General features: G+C 41.8%; 1 protein-coding gene across 11 annotated transcripts in view; it reads right to left on the bottom strand.

The window, feature by feature from the left end:
• ESR1 (estrogen receptor 1) overlaps nucleotides 1–14,807 on the bottom strand; it is a 258,838-nt gene that overhangs the window by 145,537 nt on the left and 98,494 nt on the right. The gene's annotated exons all lie outside the window — the stretch shown is intronic.

The raw sequence follows: 14,807 nt of genomic DNA, 5'->3' as shown, positions 1-14,807 counted from the left end.
AGCAACTTTACCTGAATTATGCCAACAATTCAGTTTAACAGCATTTTTGAAGTCAAGCAAAAGCTTTTGCCTCAAGTCCTGTGCTCCTGTTCATTTTGGACTTTTTAATATTCATCTGTAGTTTATTTGTGACTTGTGTAAGTTGAAAACAGCTGTGAACAGTGAAATGCTGACATGGCAGAACTCTGGCTTTTTGGAGGTTCTAGAAAGTGCGCAGAATTCCTGATACTTTGCATATTATGGTCATGCTTATGGTAACATTCACTTGCATGTTTTGGATGCTATTAAAATTTAAGAGGAGGAAATGGTGTCATTGGTTTAAAAAGTGTTATATATACACTAGTGTCCATTCTTCCTCCCTCTCTAGCTCTACTTTTTATCCTTTCCTATTATTCATTTTATTGTCCTTCATTGCTAGGATTTCTCTTTGAAGCTGTTTTACCTCAGTGTTTCATTTAATCATCTCTTTTACTGTATCACTTCACTACTTCTCCCATGTTGCCTAGATTTATAAAGCAAAAGAAGTTGAGCATTAATCAAAGAAGCATTTTTGTACTTTCCCTGTACCCTTCCACCACAGCCACAGAGATGCCAGACCATCCCTTTTCTGCCAACACATGGAGCTGCCAAACCTGCTAATACCATCACATTGTGGAGGAGAAGAGACAGCATCTCCACACTTCAGTCTTTGCTGCTTTTCTGAGATTCCCAACCCTCCCACTGTTTCCTGGTATGAGGGAGGGAATGGGACCCACTGGAAAGGGGAAGTACATCACAGAAACAGGGCCAGCTGGGAGAAGAGAATGGTTCTGACAGGGGAAAGGTGGACTAGTTTGGACTCCTAAGCAGAATTCATGGCCTAACTCTGCCTCAGTGTGACCACAGATCTTCCCTCGTCTCCCAGCCCCAATACCCTTGACATAACTTCAAAAAGCCCTATCCTGGAGGGCTGTTAATTTTGTGCATTATCAGTGTTTTAACTCTAATGAAAAACAAAAATAAGCTAAGAAACAAATGCCATCTTTAGCCACATTTTAACAAGGATAACCTATTCATTCACCTAAACTGATGTGACTATACACTTAACTATTCATCAAAATGATTAATGGATTTCAAGGCTAGAAGGGATCATTGCGATCTAGTCTGACCTCCTGTCTAGAGACCATATAACTTTCCAAAAATAATTCCTAGAGGGTATCTTTACTTCAATTGCCACTAAAAGAATCCATCATGACCCTTTGCGAGTTGTTCAGTGGTTAATTACTCACGGTTATAAATTTATGCCTTATTTCCAATAGATGGAAGTTGAAACTAGACTGGATCATGTTACACCCTTCTTTGATAGATTGAAGAACCCGTTATCAAATAGGTGTACTCCATTAGGTACTTCTAGACTGGAACATAGGTATCACTTAACCTTCTCTTTGTTAAGGAAGTTGGTGGCGATATGGGACTTCAACTACTCAGACATCTGTTGGTAAAATAACGTGGCAGGGCACAGATTATCTAACAAGTTCTTGGAACGTGTTGGAGACAATTTTTTTATTTAAGAAAGTGGAGAAAGCTACTAGGGGAGAGACTGTTCTAGATTTGACAAATAGAGAGGGACTGGTTGAGAATTTCAACGAGGAAGACAGCTTAGGTGAAAGTGGTCATAAACTGGTAGAGTTCATGATTCTAAGGAATGGTGAAGGGAAAAAACAGCACAATAAAGATAATGGATTTCTAGAAGGCAGACTTTAGTAAAGTCAGGGAGTTGGTAGGCAAGATCCATGGGAAGCAAGTCTAAGGGGAAAAATACTTCGAGAGTGAAAATACTTCAGAAAGACATTAAGAGCAAAACTATCCCACTGCATGGGGAAAATAGGAAGTATGGCAGGAGACTACCCTGTCTTAACCAGGAGCTACTCCATGATCTGAAACACACAGTCCTACAAAAAGTGGAAACTAGGGCAAATTACAAAGGATGAATATAAACAAATAAGTATGTAGAGACAAAATTAGAAGGGCCAAGGCACAAAATGAGATTAAACTAGCTAGAGACACAAAGGGTAACAAGAAACATTCTACAAATACATTAGAAGCAAGGGGAAGAGCAACGACAGGGTAGGCCTGTTACTCCACGAGGGGAGGAAAACAGAAAATGTGGACATGGCAGAAGTGTTGAATGACTGTTTCTGTTTTCACCAAAAAAGAAAGTCACAATTGGACACCTAACTTAGTGAATGCCAGTGAAAATGAGGTAGGATCAGAGGCTAAAACAGGGAAAGAACTTAAAAATTACTTAGACAAGTCACCAGAGCCTGATGAAATAGCTCTTTAGTCAGCTCCTAGAGTATCTGAGTCATTAGCGATTATCTTCAAAACATCATAGGACTGGAAAAGGGGAAATATAGTGCTCATCTTAAAAAAAGGGGGAAATAAGGACAACCTGGGGAATTACAAACCAATTATCTTAATTTCAGTACCAAGAAAGATAATGGAGCAAATAATTAAGCAATCAATTTGCAGACACAGAAGATAAGTAACAACCAGCATGGATTTGTCAAGAACAAAACATATCAAACAAACAATAGCTTTCTTTGACAGAACAACAAGCCTTGTGGATGGGGGAAAGCAGTAGATGTGATATCTTTACTTTATTAAGGCTTTTGATATGGTCTTGTGTGACAGTCTCAAACAATCTAGAAAAATACAACCTAGATGGAGCCTACTATAAGGTAGGTGGATAACAGGTTGGAAAGCCATTCCCAGAAAGTAGTTATCAGTGGTTCACAGTCAAACTGACAAGGCATATCAAGTGGGGTCCCACAGGGATTAGTTCTGGGTCTGGTTCTGTTCAATATCTTAATCAAGGATTTAGATTATGGCATAGAGAGTACACTTATAAAGTTCACAGATGATACCAAGCTGGGAGGGGTTGCAAATGCTTGGAGGATAGGATTAACATTCAAAATGATTTGAAGGAAATAGGAGAAAATTCAATAAGAACAAATGCAAAGTACACCACTTAGGAAGGAACAATCAGTTGCATACATAAAAAATGGAAAAGAACTGTCTAGAAAGGAGTATTGCAGAAAGGGATCTGGGGGTCAGTATATCACAAGCTAAATATGAGTGAACAGTGTAACACTATTGCAAAAAAAAAAAAAAACCACACAACATTCTGGGATGTTGTAACAGGAGTGTTGTAAGGAAGACATGAGAAGCAATCAGTACTCCAGTACTGATTAGGCTTCAACTGAGTATCAGGAAAAATGGACACAAATTGGAGTAAGTCCAGGGAAGAGCAACAAAAATGATTATAGGTCTAATATGACTATGAGGGAAGATTGAAAAAAAAATTGGGTTTGTTTAGTCTGGAGAAAAAAGAGACTGAGGGGGCATGATAACAGTTTTCAAGTACATAAAAGGTTTAGATGGAGAAGGGAGAAAATTATTCTACTTAACCTCTGAGGATAGGACAAGAAGCAATGGGCTTAAATTGCAGCAAGGGCAGTTTAGGTTGGACACTAGGAAAAACTTCCTGTCAAGGTGGTTAAGCACTAGAATAAATTGCCTGGTGAGGTTGTGGAATTTCCATCATTGGAGATTTTTTTTTTTTTAAGATCAGGTGAGACAAACACCTGTCCAGGATGGTTTAGATAATCCTTAGTCCTGCCATGAGTGCAGGAGACTGGACTAGATGACCTTGAGGTCCCTTCCAGTCCTATGACTATGAAGCTAAACAGAGTGATAGACTCAAGGAGCTCAATATCAGGCATGTTTTCTAATCCCTTGATCATTCTCATGGTCTCATCTCTGAACCCTCTCAAATTTATCAACATCCTTCTTGACGATGGACACTGGAAATGGAACAGTATTCCACCAGCAGTTGCATCAGTGCCAAATGCAGAGGAAATTAACTTCTCTGCTCCTACTTGAGATTCACCTATCTACACATCCAAGGATCGCAGCAACCTTTTAGGCCACAGCATCGCACTAGAAACTTCTGGTCAGCTGATTATTCACCATGACCCCCAAATCCTTTTCAGGGTCACTGTTTCCCAGGATAGAGGCCCGTACCCTGTAAGTATGGCTTACATCACTTGTTCCAGATGTACACATTTACATTTAGCTATATTAAAAACAGTGTGCTTTCAAGCAGTTTACCAAGTAATGTAGATCAACAACCTATAGTCTTCATTATTTCCCACTCCCCCAGTTTTTGGGTACCTGCAAACTTTATCACTGGTGATTTTATGTTTTCTCTCAGGTAAAACACTTGATAAAAAAAAAGTGTTAAATAGCATAGGGCCAAGGACTGATCCCTGCACCCATTCAGTGATGATTCTCCATTTACAAGTACATTGAGCCCTATCTGTTAGCCAGTTTTAAACCCATGTAATGTGTGCCATATTAATTTTGTCATTCTAAGGGTTTTTTTAAAACCCAAATACTGGGTACTATCAAGTCAAATACCTTACAGAAGTCTCAGTATATTACAGCAGTACTATTACCTTTATCAAGGAAACTTGTAATCTCATCAAAAGGGGAAAAAAAGGTAGAATCATAGAATATAAGGGTTGGAAGGGACCCCAGAAGGTCATCTAGTCCAACCCCCTGCTCAAAGCAGGACCAATTCCCAGTTAAATCATCCCAGCCAGGGCTTTGTCAAGCCTGACCTTAAAAACCTCTAAGGAAGGAGATTCTACCACCTCCCTAGGTAACGCATTCCAGTGTTTCACCACCCTCTTAGTGAAAAAGTTTTTCCTAATATCCAATCTAAACCTCCCCCACTGCAACTTGAGACCATTACTCCTCGTTCTGTCATCTGCTACCATTGAGAACTGTCTAGAGCCATCCTCTTTGGAACCCCCTTTCAGGTAGTTGAAAGCAGCTATCAAATCCCCCCTCATTCTTCTCTTCTGCAGACTAAACAATCCCAGTTCCCTCAGCCTCTCCTCATAAGTCATGTGTTCCAGTCCCCTAATCATTTTTGTTGCCCTTCGCTGGACTCTCTCCAATTTATCCACATCCTTCTTGAAGTGTGGGGCCCAAAACTGGACACAGTACTCCAGATGAGGCCTCACCAATGTCGAATAGTTTGACAAGATCTGTTTTCCAAAGACCCATGCTAATTGGCATTAGTTATATTACTCTTTCAGTCTTATTAATAGAGTCCCATAACAGCCACTCTTATCTTGTCCAGTTTTGAGGTGCTTTCCTTCCGCTTCCCTCATAATGGGAAAAAGCTGCTCAGTGGCTCAGCTTTGGGGGAGTCCTACAGCTGTGAATCCCCTATAGTAACGCTCACTTTCTACACACAAACTACTGTTAACAAAAGAAAAAGTGGGGTTAAGTGTTTCATTGCTGTTGCCACATGCCAATCAGATCTGAACTACTTGTTCCTGATTCCTGACCTACTAGCAAGGTTCAAATGTTTGCCAGCTACTCCAATTCAGCTGTACAGGGCTTTCTGCAATTAAGTACAAGTCATTTTTAAAAAAGGTTACAGTAAAAGGCATCTTTATTCCAGCAAACATTTGGAGATCTTCAATCATTGGGGTAGCCCACCAAACCATCCAATATCAAAGCACCAAACTCATTTAGGAGCCTAAATCTTATTGATAGGCTTTGGACCAGGCCCAATTCTCTACATTGCACATTCACTCTAAGGTCCCAAAGCAATGTCCTACTCTGACCATACATTTTTTATAATGGCACCATCACTGGTTCCCACATTTGAGGAAGTTAGGATTTCCCAGTGACTCTGTGAAATTTAGGCAGAGTTTTTCCAAAGGTTCACTTTCATTAAGAGCCTCACTGACAAATGCATAGTCATAAGGTTCCTTCTTCATTGTGATCTTGATAGGGAAGATTTTATTCTTTACCAAAATGTTCATGCATTTTCCAGAAATGCTATAAACAAACTGAAATATTGCAACAGTTCTCTTATCTTGTTAGTTACAGAATCACATACAGCTAAGACCCAAACACAAACAAGAATGCAGAATGGTTTGGAATGGAGATTAGAGTGAGTCAGAAGTTATAGTTGTATGCACTGGACGCTCACATATTATATCATTTTTCCACCCCACAATTTGTGATTAATCCATCTTGGTTTGCATTCAGAATTATATCTAAAAATCTGAACCAAGACCTTTACATGTTATTCGTTTGCCTCCGAACATTGGTGTCTCAAGATACTTCCCTGACAATTCACCACAACTGACTATGTATACCTTTGGACTGCTCCTGAATTACACAACTTCTGACATATTTCACATTGCTTTTGACTCCTCAAACACTTTACGGGTGTGGTTTAAGATGTTGTAACATGAATATTGTATCTAACAAAGCCCCAACAACCTATTGCTGAATCTTGCTAATTCACATGAATGACTGGAGACCCATTGCAAATTAATACATTTTGGAAAATACAAATAAGCAAATACTTAAAGTGGAGATAATGCAGCATGGAATATGCTTTGTTTATTTGATCAGTGTAGTTTAGCTTTAATTATTTACATAAATACATTTCAAGGTATACTAGACATGTAATAAATTGTAATACTTTCTGTAGTATAATTTGCAAATAATGGAATTTTAACATCACACTTCTCTACAGCACAATTTTAGCTGAGATGTGGGATCAGAACATCTTTGTGTGCAAATTTTAGGGTATGCGGATTAACAAAGCATGAATGAGAATGAATGTATTTGACTTATTAACATACTGCCCTACAAGGCCCTGAATGGGTTAATGTGGGCCACAGAGGGCAGTTAAGCTATCAGGCTGCACCGGGAGGGTGGGCCAGACTTAATTTAGCATGAGTCATAGCTAGAGGATTACTTTAAACAGAGGAAATTTAGAGTAGAAAGGGGCTGTACTCCCAGAGAAACTCTGCAGTCACTCCCTGGGAAAAGAGAGACCAGAAAAATCGAGGAGGAGGGAAGTGTCCTATCTCCAGGAAGCAGGCTGAGAAGGAGAAAGGGAAATAGAACAGACAGGCTTCTCCAGGGGCAAACTGGAAGCCTAGCTGAGAGTAGGGGTGCCAATTTTGGTTGGATGTATTCGTGGAGATTTCATCACATGACACAACCTTTAATTAAAGATGAATCTTTAATTCCTGGAGACTCCAGGCCAATCCTAGCTGAGATGGGCACCCTGATGACCTGCAGCCTGCCTGAACTGAGTGAGGGGAGGAGTGTGCCAGGACCTGCATCCGGGGATTGACAGAGGCACAGAAGGGCAGCAGACCAACACCTGTGACAAGGGGGCGGCCAGCGGAGCTGAAGGTTTGTTTTTTTATCCATTTTTAGGTGGACTTTGGTAAAGGACTTAGGTAAAGTCTGTGGCCCCAGAAGGGGCAGGGCTCTAAAGTGATCCGGCTGGAAAGTCAGGGTGCTCTTATGGCTAGAGCTGGCCGATTGAGAGTGGGGGAAACGGAGGCAAAGGGCAGCGCGATGCCACATTCATCCAGGAGGGAGGAGTTGGGGCAAAACTTTCTACATCACCCCAATACCCTGCAAGCCATGTGATGGTAATGGGTCCAAGACAACACTTTGACAGTACCAAAAGATGAAATTCTCTAAAATGAGTTATTTTCATAACAGTCTTGCATCACATCTCATATTAAAGTTGCTACATATGTCATAGATAGGAGATTTAGATATCCTTTGATTTAAAGACCCTCCCCATGGATTAATCTTTCTATATACAAGAAAACCTCTCTTCTGGAGCATAGAATCTGTTTATGGCATTTGGACACTGGATGGTACTGATACATGAAGAAATCAGTCTACTCCTCCTCAGACAAATGGAAACATCAGCAACTGAAAGGATGTTATATGACTGAGGCTACAAAAAAGGAGCAGCTGTAGTATAAGAATAGTGGATCTATCACTTCCTACATCTAGGATCTACAAAATTTGAGAAGTGATCCAACCCTGAGCTCCAAAACAAACTTGGGAATCTAGAAAAAAATTCCTTATCAACTGACTAGAACAACATATCTGAAAATATATACAAACATGCCATAGATGTATATACTAGTGTTATCCAATATTACATTCTCCAGTGGATTTACCGAACCCCAACTGGTTAAACTTTATGAGGCTAGTACAGGAAGACAAATGCTGGAGATGTGATTCAGATAATGCTCAAAGCATGCTCTACTACAGTACACTTTGGGAGGAATTCATCTGACTGGAATTGCTACTGAACTACAATGTAGACATTGCTCATTCATTCACTTACTTAGATATCCACTGCATCTATGTGCAAATTCTACATGTATTACATATTTTTTAAAAAAGGATTTATAGTACAATAAAAAAAATCTTAAAAACAAATCTCCAGGAAAGCCAGACAACACAACCAACCCAAGCCATTTATTAGACTCTCCTTCCTGGCTTCCCTCCCCAGAAACATCACTACTCAAAACATCCCCTTTAGAAACAGACAACAAAAAATAATGGCGTCCTGCAGCTTGTCGTAAGGGTCTCATAGCCAGGCTCTGATATACCACGAGGGGAAGCAAACTGCAGTGCCACAGACCCCACACCAGAAATACGCTGCTGCCAGCCCCTGCCACTTATTGCAGAGGAGCGTTGGCATGAGCTTTGCATTATCACAACCAGCAAAGCATCACAGGAGGAGATAGTCAGTCTCTGGGTAAAGAGGACACAACCTATCTACAGCTTTAAATTCAAAAGCAGTTTCTTGAATTTCACCCAGAACTCAATTGCTAGCTAGTGCACATCATGAAGCACTGGTGCAACATGCTCCCTGCAAGAAACTACATTCTGCTGTAGATCCAGTTCTGAACAATTTCAAGGGTAGCCTCATGAAGACAGGGCCGGCTCTACCGTTTTTGTTGCCCCAAGCAGTGAAAAAGCCTGCCGCCGCTGAATTGCCGCTGTGGATGGCAGGAGAGAGAGAGAGAGAGCAGCTGTTGCCAAATTGCTGCTGCCGCAGAAACCCTACCGCCCTTTCTGGCTGCTGCCGCAAGCACCTGCTTGGAATGCCGGTGCCTGGAGCCAGCTCTGTGTAAAGAGCACATTGCAACAATCTAACAGAGAGGTGTCAAAAGTACTGATGGCATCACCATGTCCAAAAGATAAGGGCACGGCCTTTTTGTTACCATGCAACACTAGTCTTCTCTTGGGGGGGGGGGGCGTCAGGGGAAGCCAACCAAATGACCCAGAAAGTAAAAACCAAACATAGCATGGAATTTGTGACTAAAAATTAAAGGTTCCCTTTTGTGCATAACAATAATTTTGGCATTATTTAAATTGAAAACCTTCTCTGGAGCTGTAGTGTGACCAGATTATATACAACAGCAGATGGGGGCAAGCCACTGCTTTCCCGCTCCCTGACTCCATTTTATAACTCCCTTCTGTAACAAGCTAGCAGAGTCTACTCAGAAACCATATGCTTAGCAGGTTACTTCTGCTGACTCTCAGACAGGTAGAGCTTGTCTTTTCCCTGGCTATACTAAGGAGGAGTCTCTCTAAACAGAGGGATATAGGGTCTGGGTTGGAGAAGTCCTGCAGTAAAACCTTAGGAACAGCCTAGTTTGGGGGAGGGAGGACTTAGTCCGAATTTTGTGTTGTTATTATTTCAACTGCCAATACAAAAAAACAATCCCAGGTCAGTTTGGACTCTAAACCAGGATCTTTGTGTCCTATGCTAACGTGAGGTAGGAATTCAGCCTGTTCACAAACCTAAAGACATCTAAGATAAGAGGGAGGGCAGGTCCCAGGGTTTGCTGAGAGTAAGGGAACCCTTGTTAGAGGGAGTGAGGGAGATGCAAGTTAGTGGGATTCCCAGCTTTGCAAACAAGACTAGTCCACATTTGCAAGACTAGGCTGAAGTTCACACACATCAAGCCTTGAAACCAAGGCCCATTTCAAGTATAACTGAGGTTGACTGGGAATATTTTGTACAGCTGTATTCATCATTAGTATGGTATTGGTCTACTCTCCAAAATGGAATTTATGATTCTAGAATATCAATTTCCATTTGATACAAAAACGGTCATGCTAAGTGATCTGGACAAAGTTAAACTTTTTTTATAAAGTGAGGGTGATTTTACAAAAATGGAAACTAGCAAATAAATTAAATGGTAATCGGAGATAGAAGATTTAGCCAGACTGAAAAAAGTTACTTTCTAGCTAAAAAGCAAAAAAAGTAGACTTTGCTAAAAATTGTGAGGGTCTCTCTTCATTCTAATTAAACTAATCATAACATGTATCGAACAGCAAAATAATATGTAACAGCCATGGAAGTGAGCAGGGGTTGGCAACCAGGATTCCTTGATTTGGCTCTGCTTCATTGACTTTCCCAAGGTCAGACAGCAAGTTGACAATCTGGCAGCAGTTTGTCCAGCTATAAAAATGAGTATAATAATATCTGTCTTAAGTATTTATAAGGCACCTATTGCCTTGGTATTTATCTCACAAGAAAGCTATGAAGTGTTGTGGGGACATGGTCAACCACAATTATTCCCAAAATAAAGAGTTTGAAAATACAGGAGGCCACTGGATGTCCCCTTCTGGGTTGGGACTGGGCTGCCAGCTAACCAAGCAATTGCCTGGTGGATCAGTTCCCTCTATGGGCTGCAAGATCATTCTAGACCCCTTCCCCCCATATTCTGTACAAATTATCTCAATCAGAGGAAACAGATTGAGACACCTGAAGTCTGCCAGAGCAAAAAAAAAAAAAAATCAGTGCAAATTCTCAGTACAGCAGTTCTTCCAGCCACCTGAGAGAACCTGCACCCCCCATACCGCAGCTGTGCAGGCTTCCTGCACCAGTAGAGGTACCTCTTTTCCCTCCCCTCTCACCTGAGTGATGCTTTGGGCCCTCTCTCCTCCCTTCTCTCTGGCTGAGCGTGAAGAGGGCTGAATGGATGAGCAGGTAACTGGCAATGCATGGTGAAAAGGAATGAGGGATTAATGGCTCTGGGGGAAATGAGCACCTAATTTGAGACACCTAAGTCCTGATTTCTCAGAGTGCTGAGCACGATATATTTTCAAAATACAGCTTCCAATTGACTCTTGTTGGACCTGTGAATTCTCTGCACATCTGCAAATCAGACCCCAGGGTTGGAGGTCAGGCACCTAGAAACACATTTGGTTTTAATGATTTTTAAAGCTGTCTGTGGACGTAATGATGAGAGGAGGAAAGTACAGGTTCAATGATTCCTCTTAACAATACAAAATAGAACCAGCTTGAGCCCCCACCCAGAAATCTGGGAGAACTTAATACCACCCCTGGGAACCCTCAAGAGGCAATACTTCCCCACTTGCAGGCATTGCATCTGTGATTAGCAAGAGAAAATTTTATTAAAGGGGAAAGGGAACCAAACATTAATTTGGGAAAACACGACACCACATTCAAATGCATATGACCATAAGCAAACCTGACCCCACAGTACATTGAACAATGTCTTTTGCCTCAGTTTCCCGCCTTGCAGTGGGAAAGTCCAACAAACAAATGTTCCTTTATCACTCCTTCTCCCTCTGGTGCACCCCACTCACAGTTGGCTGTCCTAGGTTAGTAAAGACCCAGAATTCCAAGGTGCATTCACAGGGGTCACCTACCCAGAAAACAGGGAGACATCAAGCGATATCTCTGTGCACCTCTGCAACTGGCAGTTTGCCACTGCCTCCATTGCTTTTCTCAACAGCCACTGGTCACTCACAGCCATGTTCTTAGGTTCCACCACTTAACCCAAGTCTTTAGGGATTTCAGTGAGTAGCAGGGAACCTCACCACCAGTACAGCCTCTGCATGGTCTTTCATTTCACTACTGTTCCTATAAGCAGGTCTAAGGGTTATGCCTTAAACCTGGTATCAGTGATTCAGCTCTGGCAATGGCTGAACAGAAATGATGACTCTCAGTTGAGTTTAATCAGCACAGTCTTTAAACACTGGGGAGGGAAAGGTCAAATGGCATCCACACCACCCAGGAGGAATGCTTTTCCGCACCCCGGCTCTTCTTCAGTCAGGGTAGGCTAAGAACAGTTCTGCTGCCCTTTACTCATACAATAAGGATAACAACATACCTCTAACCCAATATGCCACCATCTCTTGTTATTCCAGAGAGAATGCAGTGTTTAAATAAAACTTACTTAAATATAGAAGGGAAGCCAGAGAAGTAAGTCCCCGTCATCTCCATTTCTGCAGCACCATTTGGGTTTCCTAATGACTCACTGTCATGGGGCAGCCCCCAGCAGGCTGCAGCACAACATGCACACTTGCCTCAGTTTCCCTTTATATGACCCATGAAAACTTGCAAAGAAATGTTGTCTCATCAAGAGATTCAAATCCTTTTATTTATATAGAAGTACCACATTGCAAAGATCCCACACAATAAAAACTTTTCCTCTCAAAACCATGAAGTAAAACAAAGTTAAAATGCAGCTGCTCTCCAATCCCATTCAAGGGTCACTGTTCCCAGGTCACACACCAGAGAGCTATTAACCATTGTGCCCAGTTCCTTTAGCCTCATTCCAGGGCCCACTCTCCACACCTCCTACCTGAGAGTTCCAAAATCTATTTTTCTCCCACAAGTCTTTTCCTGTAGTCCCACACCAGGTGTCCCATGAGAAGGCTCCCAGCAGGGTTCCACTCAGCCAAGCCTCTCTGCCTGTGATTCCTACTCCTGGGAACTTCCCCTAGGACCAACCCCTTTTTCCTGGGCTCCTCCCACAGCCCTAAAATTAGGTCTTCTGCCAGAGGGCCCCCTGCAGAGTTACACTTCCCAGGCCTTCATGCCTGTGAGTCCTACCCCATCTCCTTGGGACCTCCCTCCAGAGTCACTACTTGCTTCTGGGCCAGGCTTGTGCAGAGCATGCCAAGCATTCCAAGGTGCTTCTGCCCAAGGCTTCCTGCAACATGGCAGGTTCCCCAGCACTAGCCAGTGCTTCAACAGTTTCCCTCAGAACCATCACCAGCATCTCACAGTTACTACTGCTGCTGCTACTCTTCTGGGTTCCTGCAGCTCTTTCCCTTAGGCAACTCTCTGCCACCCCTCCTGTATCATCTCTATTCCCAGGCAGATATCACCTGCCCCTCCTGACTCTTTCAGACAACTGTCACCCACCCCCAACTCACCTAGTCTCCCTGGTGCCCTCTCTTAAGCCTAACTGGAGTCACCTAACCAGTAACAAGTGCACTGGCCCCTTCTCTCTTAAAGATCCAGTGTCACCATGTGACATACACCCTGACCCAGTTTTTTTTCTCTTATATTATTATTGTTCAAATGGCAATTTCATACAAATGGCATGTGGTCTTTCTTCTACCCACAACAGATAAGAATCAGGAATCAAAATCAAAATAAAAAATCCGATGAAGTGAGCTGTAGCTCACGAAAGCTCATGCTCAAATAAATTGGTTAGTCTCTAAGGTGCCACAAGTACTCCTTTTCTTTTTGCGAATCAAAATTTACCTCTAGTCAACATTTTTCATACAAAGATAAGAAGCAGCAGCAACGGTAACTGAATTTTTGCTTTTAAGGCTTGACTGTGTTTGGGAGAATCCAGTTCTACCCAGATTTTTAAATGTGATTATAAACTGAGTGCATTTTGTACCATTTTCTATTTTGCTGTCTTTTTTAAGGACCTGCACAAAGGCCTTTGTGGGATGAAATTCCTCTATCCATAAATCTGCTTTTACTGAAAAATACCACTGTATGGGAAATTAGCTTTATTAGTCCCCAAGAGCAATACACAGAGGTACACAAAGCATTACTGACAGACCTCTACTTGAATGAGGCTAAATTATATCACAGTGGGTTTCCACTAATTGATGAGAATAAATTAATAAATAACTAACATGCTAGCATAGGTCAATGCCTGCCAGAGTCACTCAGAAACTAGGATGAAACTGTTTTTTTTCTCCCCCTGGAATTGTGCAGCTGGATTTCAGAGACACAAGTACAGCCTCACCTTCCCCTCTTTCTTTTGGAAACTAAGTGAAAATGGCTCCTGCTGAACCTCCTGATGATGGGCATCTAGGAGAAATGCTATATGACTCTTAACTTATGAACTAACCCTAATTTCAGACATGAACTACATCAGAGGAATCATAGAATTGCAGGACTGGAAGGGACCTTGAGAGGTCATCTAGTCCAGTCCCCTGCATTCATGGCAGGACTAAGTAGACCACCCCTGACAGGTGTTTGTCTGCTCTTAAAAATCTCCAATGATGGAGATCTCACAACCTCCCTGGGCAATTTATTCCAGTGCTTAACTACCCTAATAGTTAGGAATTTTTTCCTAATATCGAACCTAAACTGTCCTTGCTGCAATTTAAGCCCATTGCTTCTTGTCCTATCCTCAGAGGTTAAGGAGAACAATTTTTGTCCCTCCTATTTGTAACAACTTTTTATGTACTTGAAAACTGTTATCATATCCCTTCTCTGTCTTCTCTTCTCCAGACTAAACAAACCCAGTTTTTTCAATCTTCCTTCATATGTCTTGTTTTCTAGGCCTTTAAATCATTTTTGTTGCTCTTCTCTGGACTTTCTGCAATTTGTCCACGTTTCCTGAAATGTGGCACCCAGAACTGGACACAATACTCCAGTTGAGGCCTAATCAGCGTGAAGTAGAGTGGAAGAATTACTTCTTGTGTCTTGTTTACAACGGTCCTCCTAATATGTCCCAGAATGATGTTTGCTTTTTTTGCAATAATGTTACACTGTTCACTCATACTTAGCTTGTGGCCTACTATGACCCCCAGATCTCTTTCTTCAGTACTCCTTCCTAGGCAGTCATTCCCCATTTTGTATGTGTGCAACTGATTATTCCTTCCTA

This window comes from Lepidochelys kempii, chromosome 3 (genome assembly GCF_965140265.1).
Source record: "Lepidochelys kempii isolate rLepKem1 chromosome 3, rLepKem1.hap2, whole genome shotgun sequence".
NCBI classification, from domain to species: domain Eukaryota; kingdom Metazoa; phylum Chordata; order Testudines; family Cheloniidae; genus Lepidochelys; species Lepidochelys kempii.
Note: the sequence above shows the minus strand (reverse complement) of the source record. Positions and strands in the feature narration are given on the sequence as shown.